Source organism: Hyalella azteca, unplaced genomic scaffold (genome assembly GCF_000764305.2).
Source record: "Hyalella azteca isolate HAZT.00-mixed unplaced genomic scaffold, Hazt_2.0.2 contig2887, whole genome shotgun sequence".
Classification (NCBI taxonomy): domain Eukaryota; kingdom Metazoa; phylum Arthropoda; class Malacostraca; order Amphipoda; family Hyalellidae; genus Hyalella; species Hyalella azteca.
This window is the reverse complement of record NW_025933145.1, coordinates 209,790-219,965: the sequence shown is the minus strand read 5'-3', so window position 1 is coordinate 219,965 and position 10,176 is coordinate 209,790.

The window sequence follows — 10,176 nt, the reverse complement described above, 5'->3', positions numbered from 1 at the left end:
ACTTTTCTTTATTGCTCCTAAATCATCACCATCTTGACATAACGAAACGTAACCAGCACGGAACACCAACAAGGTATCGTTATGTGTCGATAAAACGCCGACATCAGTGTAGAATCGTCGTGACAGATCCGACGTCGAGCCAATTGATTCCTAATTTGTGTGAGTGGAGCGAAATGGAGTCAATTCGTCGGTTGTAAACCGGGCATAGAATTGGGCGTCATTGGGTCGAGTGGCTAGCCGCTCTGGGCTGACCAAGAAAACTGCTTCAAGGTCCTCTGTAAACGCCGCTAAGAAGAGCGTCTCCCGATGCAATATGAATATGTTTATCCAGGGTTTTTCTTCTCCGTTATGGCGCCATTACTCATGTCCAGTAAAAAGTGCTATATATTTTTACTCGCTAAAAACCATTTATTTTGCGTGTACTCTGAATAAAGGGGGGTACTTAAGCACGGTGACATACGCACATAACGAAAAAATATGTCTCACTTAGGAATTGCCGTCGGTTGACTGCTATTATGTGAACTTTAGTAAATATGCCTTCTGTCTCTAACTCTGTGCGTCGGAAATATCGGTGTGAATGCGTGTTGAAGGAATACATGACGTAATGGTCTTAACTTGAGACGATAATGTGCAATAATGATGTTAGTGATAGACTTGTAAGCTAAAATTGACGAGGCCCTAATCTCAAATTTCCGATTCGATTAATTATGATGGGTAAGTGGGAATCATATGAATATACTCGTTCCAATAACTAACCGAAATTGAACCAATAAATCCAATAAATTAACGATGTCATTTCGAGTATTGGAAGCCAGATTCAGCCCTTGCTTAACAATGAAGCATTGGAACGAATTCATTTGAAAATTTACGGCATCATTTTATAATATTACGATGTTAATATCTCATGAAAGTATTCATAGGAACTGAAAATTTTTAAATGATCATCTTAACATTCCTGCGTTTGACAACATGATTTTCGTTTGAACTTCGCTATTCATATTACTTTAATACATCTGTAATTTTGAGTAACATTGTAATACAACGTAAAGCGGTTTTTAATCCCTCTCTCATCAAATTGATAATCAACGCACTTAAATTCTCCTGCAAGATGTTTTTCTCTTTCAATTTCAGCAATTCAAAACCTACAAATCTTTTTTAAGAATTGAATCCTTTGTGAGAAAAGAACGTTAAAAAGTATCTTTCGGATAACTCGGCATATTTTTTCCAAGCGTTCATCTCTCTTTGAAGCGATAAACTTTTTGGTGACAACTTTGGTCAGGAGAGATTTTTTGCTTCTTTCCTCAGATCGACAGAACTACACACAGTTTAAGAATTGAAATTTTCACGGCAGAAAATATCTTCAGCGTCAGACCGGCCTCATCTGCCCAAAGGAGACGTCCGGCTGCTCGTTATCGGATTTTTGTGCAGGAATGCGTGAACATTTTATAATGATCAGAAAAAGTGACAGAGGTATCTTTCGTATCAAGTCATATAACGATATAAACACTTAACATTTTTTGATAAAGCCGAGTAAAAGGCTTTGAAACAAGTGTTAATTATAGAAAATGGCATAAAAATACACACAACGAAAATCGGAATGCCAACAAGAGATTTTTCTTCTCATTTATTTATTTGTAGGTATCTTTATAGCTGCACCGAGTGACACTATTACTCCATTTAGAACACTAAAGTCTGATGAAATGAGGACTCATCGAAAATAAGTTACATCAGCGCATGCATAGCTCACAGAATATAGCAAACATTGTGCATAAAATTTACTGCATATGTTAATTCAATGTCAATTGAAATCACCATACTCGAAAAAGTTTTCATTCAATTTTCTGTTATAACATTCATGATTCTACATTTTTCATGATTCGAACATCTATATATTATTATTTGGTAAATGTCATTAGTAAATGATATCTGTTATGCAATTTAAAAATTGGGCTCTAAAATTTTCATAGATGTCAGCCGTTTTAGAAAGACATTTGCTGAAATAACTTTCATGACATTATGACATCATTAATTATCGAAAATCGTTTACCTCAATCAGTTTATTCAAATTTCAACTGCTCGGAAACAGTTGTCTGTTATTGTCCGTCCAAGATAACTCGTAGGACCTATGCGACTATGTGAACTTTAAGTTAATTTTTGTTTCCGATGAAATTTTGTATTGAAGTTTAGAAGTTATCACCAAAATACAATTCTGGTACGACTGAACTGACTCTTATTGATACTGTAGAATGGCCAAACTGACATCTAGGCCAAATATGCAGCCACTGCGCTGTTGAGAAGTGAATGTCTCAATAGATTTAGGTGACGCTGTGCGAAGCATTGAGGATGTTGTTACCGAAACTTTAAAAGCGAATAAATTTCTAGGTTCGGCAAATTTGCGGAGAAAATTTTCCTATTAATAATTATTAAAAGAAAACTACGACTCATGACTTCTGTCAGCCAAAATTTTTCAACAGTTTGAAATCGAGCGCAAAAAAAATATTACATATATTCATGCATTTGATCCTTAACCTACCCTAACAAAACTTAGAGTGGCGTAACTCTGTATTAGGTGCCGCTAATGATACGCGGTGAATAAAGCGTAGGTAATTCTGACTCTACTTTATACTATATTATTGAAAATATCTGTGTTGTGAAGTGGAGAAGAGACTGAGCTATGTTAAGCAATTATAGGCAGGATGCGAATTGACCGCAAATTCAGGTAAGAGAACCGTGAACCCGAGTGATAGTTTATAGTTTTGAATGGCGAGGGTATCGAAGGGCTGACTCTTGTAGAATTCGAAACTGTCGCGGTGTCCCGTGATAGGCTTTTGTGTGCGCGACGCCTTGCTTGTATATAAGCACGCTAAAATTGACGTCAAATGTTGCTCTACTGAGGTGACCGCCACGCGATTACGGTCGGCAGGGACGGTCATTGCGGGAGTGGTACCACTCTACGGGAGCGTTCTACGGTTCAACGTTTTCTGGTAAAGGTAGATGATTTTAAAGATGTTAAATGAACTATGATTTTGTTCAGATTACCTTTTTCGTGTACTAGAGATTTTTGTTAACGTAGGATGTGAAGTTGAATTTTTCAATTTAATATGAAATGTACCAGTGTTTCATTAGAACCCACTCTCCGTACGATTCTTGCCGTAACCTATTCATGTGAGGACTGACATACGAGCCAGTAAGAAACTCGGCAACCATCCTGAGAAACGATAAATAATAAATATCTGGAACCATAACGTAACGTAAAACTGAAAGAGAAATAACTCCGATTGTTCAACATAAATATATTAGGCTATAGAAAAACCCGCCACTAATCAGGGAAGTAGGTAAATGCTCAGTATGTCCGTTGTCCGCTTCGGTTCAGAGTTTGAATGGCAGTCTCTGGGCAGCTTTCTAGCTCGGTATGACTCGGCTCGGCCAGCTCTCCTCTTACTCTCATATCTCAGTCCACTGAGGCGTCGGATATGGGATTCTGACCAGAATCTGATCGGGTCGGAAAGAGGATTCTGACTCGATCGCGGGTGGCCAAGCAGACCCAGAATAACCCGAATAACTTACGTGAAATGACTAAGCGGTGGAAGCCTATGCGGTCCTAGAATTTTGTTCGGGTAGGAGTGATTAGACAAACTGGTTGAGGAAAATATGTCAGGGTTGCTGATGTATTTCAAATGATAGTAACAAAATGTTTCATTAATGACTATTTTATTGTAAATGAAATAATTTTTTACTTCTCACAAATGAAAAATTCATCTACTGTTTGTATAGTCCATCTACTGTTTGTAAGTACATTCAATGATAATATCAAACCGACGTTATATCCGGCTGTCTTGTCATGCGTGGCCAACGTCAACGTACGACTTTCGTAACTAAATAATTTAGCCAAACTCACCTAGATTTAGATTGTACTAATTTCATTTTGTGAAAGCCAGCATGTTAGTTATTTACGTTACTCACGAATTAGTTATGCTTGACATTCAAATAATACTGTGTCTCTAACATACAAAAACTGTATCTTGCATTCAGCTCATATTGTTGGTGTTGCTTAGATACGTGGAGTCTGCGTAGCATGTGGCGCGTGTATATACGGAGTCCGTACCTTTCCGCCGGTCTCTAGAGACTTTGTAATTCGGTTTACGGGCTTTACGGCCCCCGACCCAAACCGCCTCTCGAAAGTGACAACATGCGTAAAAAAAAGTTACCCTAAAACCGCCCCTAAATCCGTCGTCCTTGGCCATAACCTCGCCGTAAAATGCTGCAAAATTTGTCAAAGAAGAGGTCAGAACTTGGCCAAATTTGCCTTAAAACTTCGACTAAAACAACTCGTTCAAACTTGCGCCACAAGATCGCGCAAAACAACACCGAATTCCTCCAACTTCAATGGGCGGGCATGGCAGTAACTTTTTGGGTACGCAAAAAATGCCCGTATTTTCGTTACTAAATGTTTTGACATTGCTGTATTCAGGGCGCCCATTTTATATTCCGTACATATTTTATTTGCTATTGTATTCTATGATAGATATAATTAATTATGATTAATGTGATCTTTGTTTAGAGATACAGTTTTTGTCATGGATATGCCGGAAGAATCGGCTAACATAGATTTAATTGATTTGAAGTATCATTTGATTTCCCTTAAATTCATTACTCGATGTGTCCAAACCAAATCATTCCGAAATTTTTTTACTTAATTTGCTGTTTTCTTTTTCATGCGGGTTTAAGCTACACTATTTCTTCTGGAAAAAATTTATTACGAGCGGACATTCCTGTATATATTTACTGAAGACTTGTAAAGACTTACTGATATTACTGAAGACTTGTCGCAACTTACAGCTGGCTTCCAACTTTCCTAAATTTATTAAAATTTTTATAAATGAAATATGGCTGTCTGTTATCAGGGTCATAATTACTTGGCTCGAACGAAAATGATTCGGAACACATATATTTTGGTGTATTTTTAGGCGGTCAGCCTAAAATTCACATCATTAAGATGGAAAGATTATAATTATATTGGCTTGAGAGTAGAAACTAAAACGAAGTTTAATCGTTTCTGAATCTTCATGAATGTTGTTGAATCATGGGAATGCTTGAAAAATGAAAGAATTAAGTTGAATAGGTTTCAGTTTTTTTTGCTGTTAATCTGTGCAAACTCAATAACTAAAGAATTACTCGATTGAATCTTCTCGCGTATTGTTGGAGTGAATGAATTGAGAGAGTGTGCCGGGAAGCTCAGAAGCCATGCTTCCAGAGACTCGTCTTCTAAAACCAGATTTTCAAGTCAATTCTATTATTCAAATGGGAAAAATCCATCCCTCTGCGCCGGTCGTCGCTGCTGCATCCTAAAAAGCGAGGATACCAACAGCAGCAGATAAATTATTCACAGTTAATCGGATCAGAATTTTGCGAAATAAATGTGCGCGCGATGAGGTGAAACTGCGGCATCACAATGACGCTGTCGAAGCTCAAAGAGACTACGAATCCGATGTGTGCTGAGCTCATCAAAAGCGCGCATGTAATCCGTCGAAAAAAATTCAGTCTCGTTTTTTCATAAGTTTATTGCTATACCTGCAAACTTATTATTTTTTACTTTACTATGATGTATTTTCATTTAACTATGATTGATTACCACAGATTATCATCAAATCGCATTCGGTAAAATATAACAAGGCTTTCACACGAGTATTACTGTCAGGTATCGCATTTACTGTTTAAGAAAAAATGGCTCTTAGGATTCAAATACGGGACCAGATCAAGTGCCGAGTGACTTTCAGCTTATTTTCATCTCCCAGCTTAGAGAAAACAGCAAGTTGTAACGGTGCCAAGAGCAACATGCAGCAACATAAAATGGCGAGGCGGTAGATCACTTGAAGTTCCATACTTTTATTACTCAGTTTAACAATGCCATTGGAAATAGACCTATATAACCTGTCTCTATCTGCTAAGTTGACATACTTGAAGGGATATTTGTCAGGGTATGCAGGAAAGTTAGTAGAGCATTTGTCTGTTAACGATGCAAACTATGCAGTTGCGCTGGATCTTTTGAACAGAGAATTTTTGAATAAGAAAGCTATTGTAAGTGAACTATCGAACAAGCTGTTTTCTTTGAAATGTAAATTCAAGTCTTTAAGTACCCGCTATTCCGTGAAATCTCGACTCCCTCGTGCTGCTATAATATCGCGATCACATCTAAATAGTTTTTATAGCATTCTCCTGACGATCGTACTGATCCTGCACGTTAATTTCGTAGTCCCTCTGTGTTCTTACTGATCTCCACATGCAGCCATGCATTACTCAAGATGAATCCGAATGATAAGCAGATCGTTGCTTTGAACATGTATTCCTGGGGAGTTCCTTTGACAAGATTTTCATCAACGTTTCTCTGAAGATATTTTCAGCGATTTGCATGAAATAGTTTTGCTGTAGACTGATTTGAACAGATTTACTGCAGACTGATTGTAACAGATACACTACAGTTTCTTTAATTATTTTAACTGCGAGCTTCTTTGATTGAATTAACTGTAAGTTTGATTTGATAAATGCGATTTTCTGCGATTAGATTAACAGTTTTGTGAGTTTCCTTGACTATATACACAGTCGCACTGCTTTGATTAGATTTATCTACGAGTTTTCTCAATTTTATTTACTGCCGAATTTATTTGCTTAGGTTCACTGTGGATTTCTTCAATGAGACATTATCATGTATTGGTACTGTGTACGTATTGTTGTATCATGAAGTTAAGAAACTTTCATCTTTACATCTTCATTCTACATCTGGCCCAGTTGTTACAGTTCAGAGTACCAAGATTGGCGCAGAGAGGCGCGGGTTCGACCCCCAGCTCTGTGCGCCAGTTTCTGGTCAGAATCGGCAAGGAGGCCGGGCGGTTAAGCACAGCAGAATTGTATAGCAGTGAGTTAAGAGTTCGAAACCTCAAAATGCTGTGAATTTTCTGCGATGTTAAGAATCGGCGACAGACCTACGGCCTAATAAACGCTGAAACCGATATATTATTATATATTCTGTTCAAGCTGCGGTTTCTTAATTATTTCTAAACTTCCATTCTAGAATTTCCAATTGGGTTTATTACTAGTGTGATTCGGCAAGTTGCATTAATTTCATCGAACAAGTGAAAACAAATGATTAAATTACTATTATTAGTATTATTATTATTAAATTATTATTGTTATTATTACTTTTATTATTATATTACTATCTCATGTTATTTTGATTATTATTATTATCGATAATAATGGCTTCATTGTCTCTATTTTAAGGGGTCTTTAACTCATCTAAATAATTCCTAATTCCTTCCCAATAATTTCATGATCGTTTATTAAAATTATTACATTTTCTCTTGTAGCAAAANAAGGTCGCCCCCGTATTCGGGGAAGGTCTGGCCCTGTCTCTTATACACATCAGTTGCTAATTCTTTGAGCAATCTGGGATGGAAGCCGTCTGGTCCACATGACTTGTTGGGATTTAGAGCTACCAGGCGCTTGAGAACCTTTCTTCGTGTATTTCAAAACATGTTAACTTGGAGCCGACTGGGCGCTCCTCAATATCTGGAATACTGTTCAAGTCCTCATCTGTGAATACACAGCTGAAGAACTGAGTAAGAACGATTAAGAAAATATATAATCAAACGGCCTGTCATAATTAAATTAAGTATGACTCAGTCCTCAAAACCTTGTAACGGCCCTTATAATAGTAATTCTTCAGCTATTGCACATTAATTATGTTATCGACCCTCCTAGAATCTATTACCTAAATCTTGAATTGACAGTGCAGTAAAGTGCTTACCATATAATGTACATTTTCTGTGGGCTACTTTTTCTGCCGAAGAAAACATGAGAGGGGTAACTAAGCTCAAGTTGATCACTGCTCAAACCACAAATACGCTTATCGTATTTTTTACTCATAACTATCTCTGAAAATTTAATTCCCTAATTACACGTAATTATTTTGTCCTAAAAATTCAGCATATGTTTCCCATTATGAACAGTTACCTATGGAAGCAGATGTGTCATTAATTCCATCATCACAAAATCGCATGAACTATCTTACTATCACGATGAGTGAATTTACGGAAAACCTTTGAGAATTTAAGTTACATGTTCTGTCGATATGACAATAATTTAAAGGCTAAATAAATTTATTTATTTCAATGTGATCAAACATTACTCCAAAAATAATGATTTATTTCGAAAAAAATGTCTCTTTATGAGAAAGCGCCCGCTGCCGTGGCGGCGGGCGCTAGAAGCGCCATGTTTCCTAAACTCTATTTCCCACGAGTCTCCCCTCATGTGCAGGTGACAGACTTGACCCCTAAACCTGAGGACAACAACTTGCTTAAGGCACTAATATTTTAGTTTTACTTCAAATAGAAGAGAAATCCTCTTTCTCTTCTAAGTCTCATTGACCGAATCGACACTTCTCCGAACTCGCCTGCGGACTCAAACGCATAACCTAACTAAACCCTTGACTTAAAAGTCATAAGTCCTAAATACTGCTCGCATTTGCTTGAATTTTGGAATATAACAGAGGAAGTGTCTAAAAAAACTCTGCTTTGTCACTATGAATATAAGTATTTATTATCAATACGCTGCGATAGGAATTGTCAGAGCAACATGCAGCTAAAACCTGTAGGATAGTAAACATGAATATTTGGTACGGACTTTGTGTTGGCGCGGTCGTCCAATCTATGGTTGAATTAATACATTAATTAATGTATTATATTATTCAACCATGTATTAATTTTATAATTTATTAATTATTAATTTATTAATTCAACCATGGTCCAATCTGCACTGGAGAAACCGATATTTCGGTTTGCTGTCAGACTAATCGCTTCTGCAATTTCTACTTTGATTTACTCAGGAAAAATCCAATTTCTTATCGGAACAATTTCTTCTTCAATAATTGTCAAGTTAGTCTGTTTCAATTATTAAAACAAATTATATTAAATGATAGTTCAATATGTGCTTTTATTTGATAATGAAAAATCAAATTATTAGTCATATTTCGAAAAATTTTAGATAGAAATACAGTCAAAACACGTAACACGACAGTGCTCTCGAATTCCAAATAATTTGTATACCTTACAATATGATCGGAGAATCGGATATCAGCTTTCACCTTTAATATCAGCTTCCAGGATTATTATTTTAAATAATGAATGATTGATGAAATCGCGCGCCCAAACAATCAGCTGAAGGATGGAACGGAGGGCTGAAGGAGGGTGGAAGGGGTGGGGGTGAAGGCTTGCTTCCCAAATTAGCTGTGATCTCAGCCATATGAGGTGCGGCTCAACGGGCTACAAAACCGACGTGAATGCGGTGATGCTGCGCTTTATATCCTGCACGTTCACACAGGCACTGGAATACAGACACATACTGGAACGTTTTTGGCGAATTCTTGAAAATAATTAAATTAAAAAAGATTATGTTGAACCTGCGCACTTTTTTCAAAAGTGCCAAACACGTTTGAACATTTTGACCTGCTTGAAAGTGATTTATTTAGTTTCCAATAACGGTCGGAATAAGTTTTCGAATATTTTCTAAATGTTGAAAATTATTGAACGCAATATGAAGCTTTTGTTTAATTTAATCGTTTAAACATGAATATATAGGAGATATATTCTTTCCATTAAAATCTGATGCTGAAACGAGTACATTTCACAATTTGATCCTTGAAGTTGTCTCCTGTTAGCTACCACCTTGACAATCTCATTTACTGCGAAGTGCTTGACCTCTCAAGAATAGTTTAATGACATTTTCAATTCTTCGAGAATAGTTTAATAACCCCATCAATGCTACGATAATTGTTGAATGATCCGTCAATGCTACGAGAATATCTGAATAATCTTATTGCAGCCGCAGCATTTAGAAGCATGGTTGAACAAGTAGTTTTGTTCAACCATGTTTGTTCAACCAAAACCAGTAGTTTTGTTCAACAATAGTTCAACCATGTTTAGAAGGCTCATGTTCAGTACCAATTACTGAGAATTTTCTATGCAGAAGTAGACATGGCCTAGGTCGATCAAAATTCAATTTATTTATTTGTCTTATAATTGGTGTGACAGCATGGTAACCGAATTGTTTTGTGAGAATTTGACACTCCATTTTTTAATATCCTCTGAAATATTGCCTTAGTATGCGCTATTGAATTAAAAA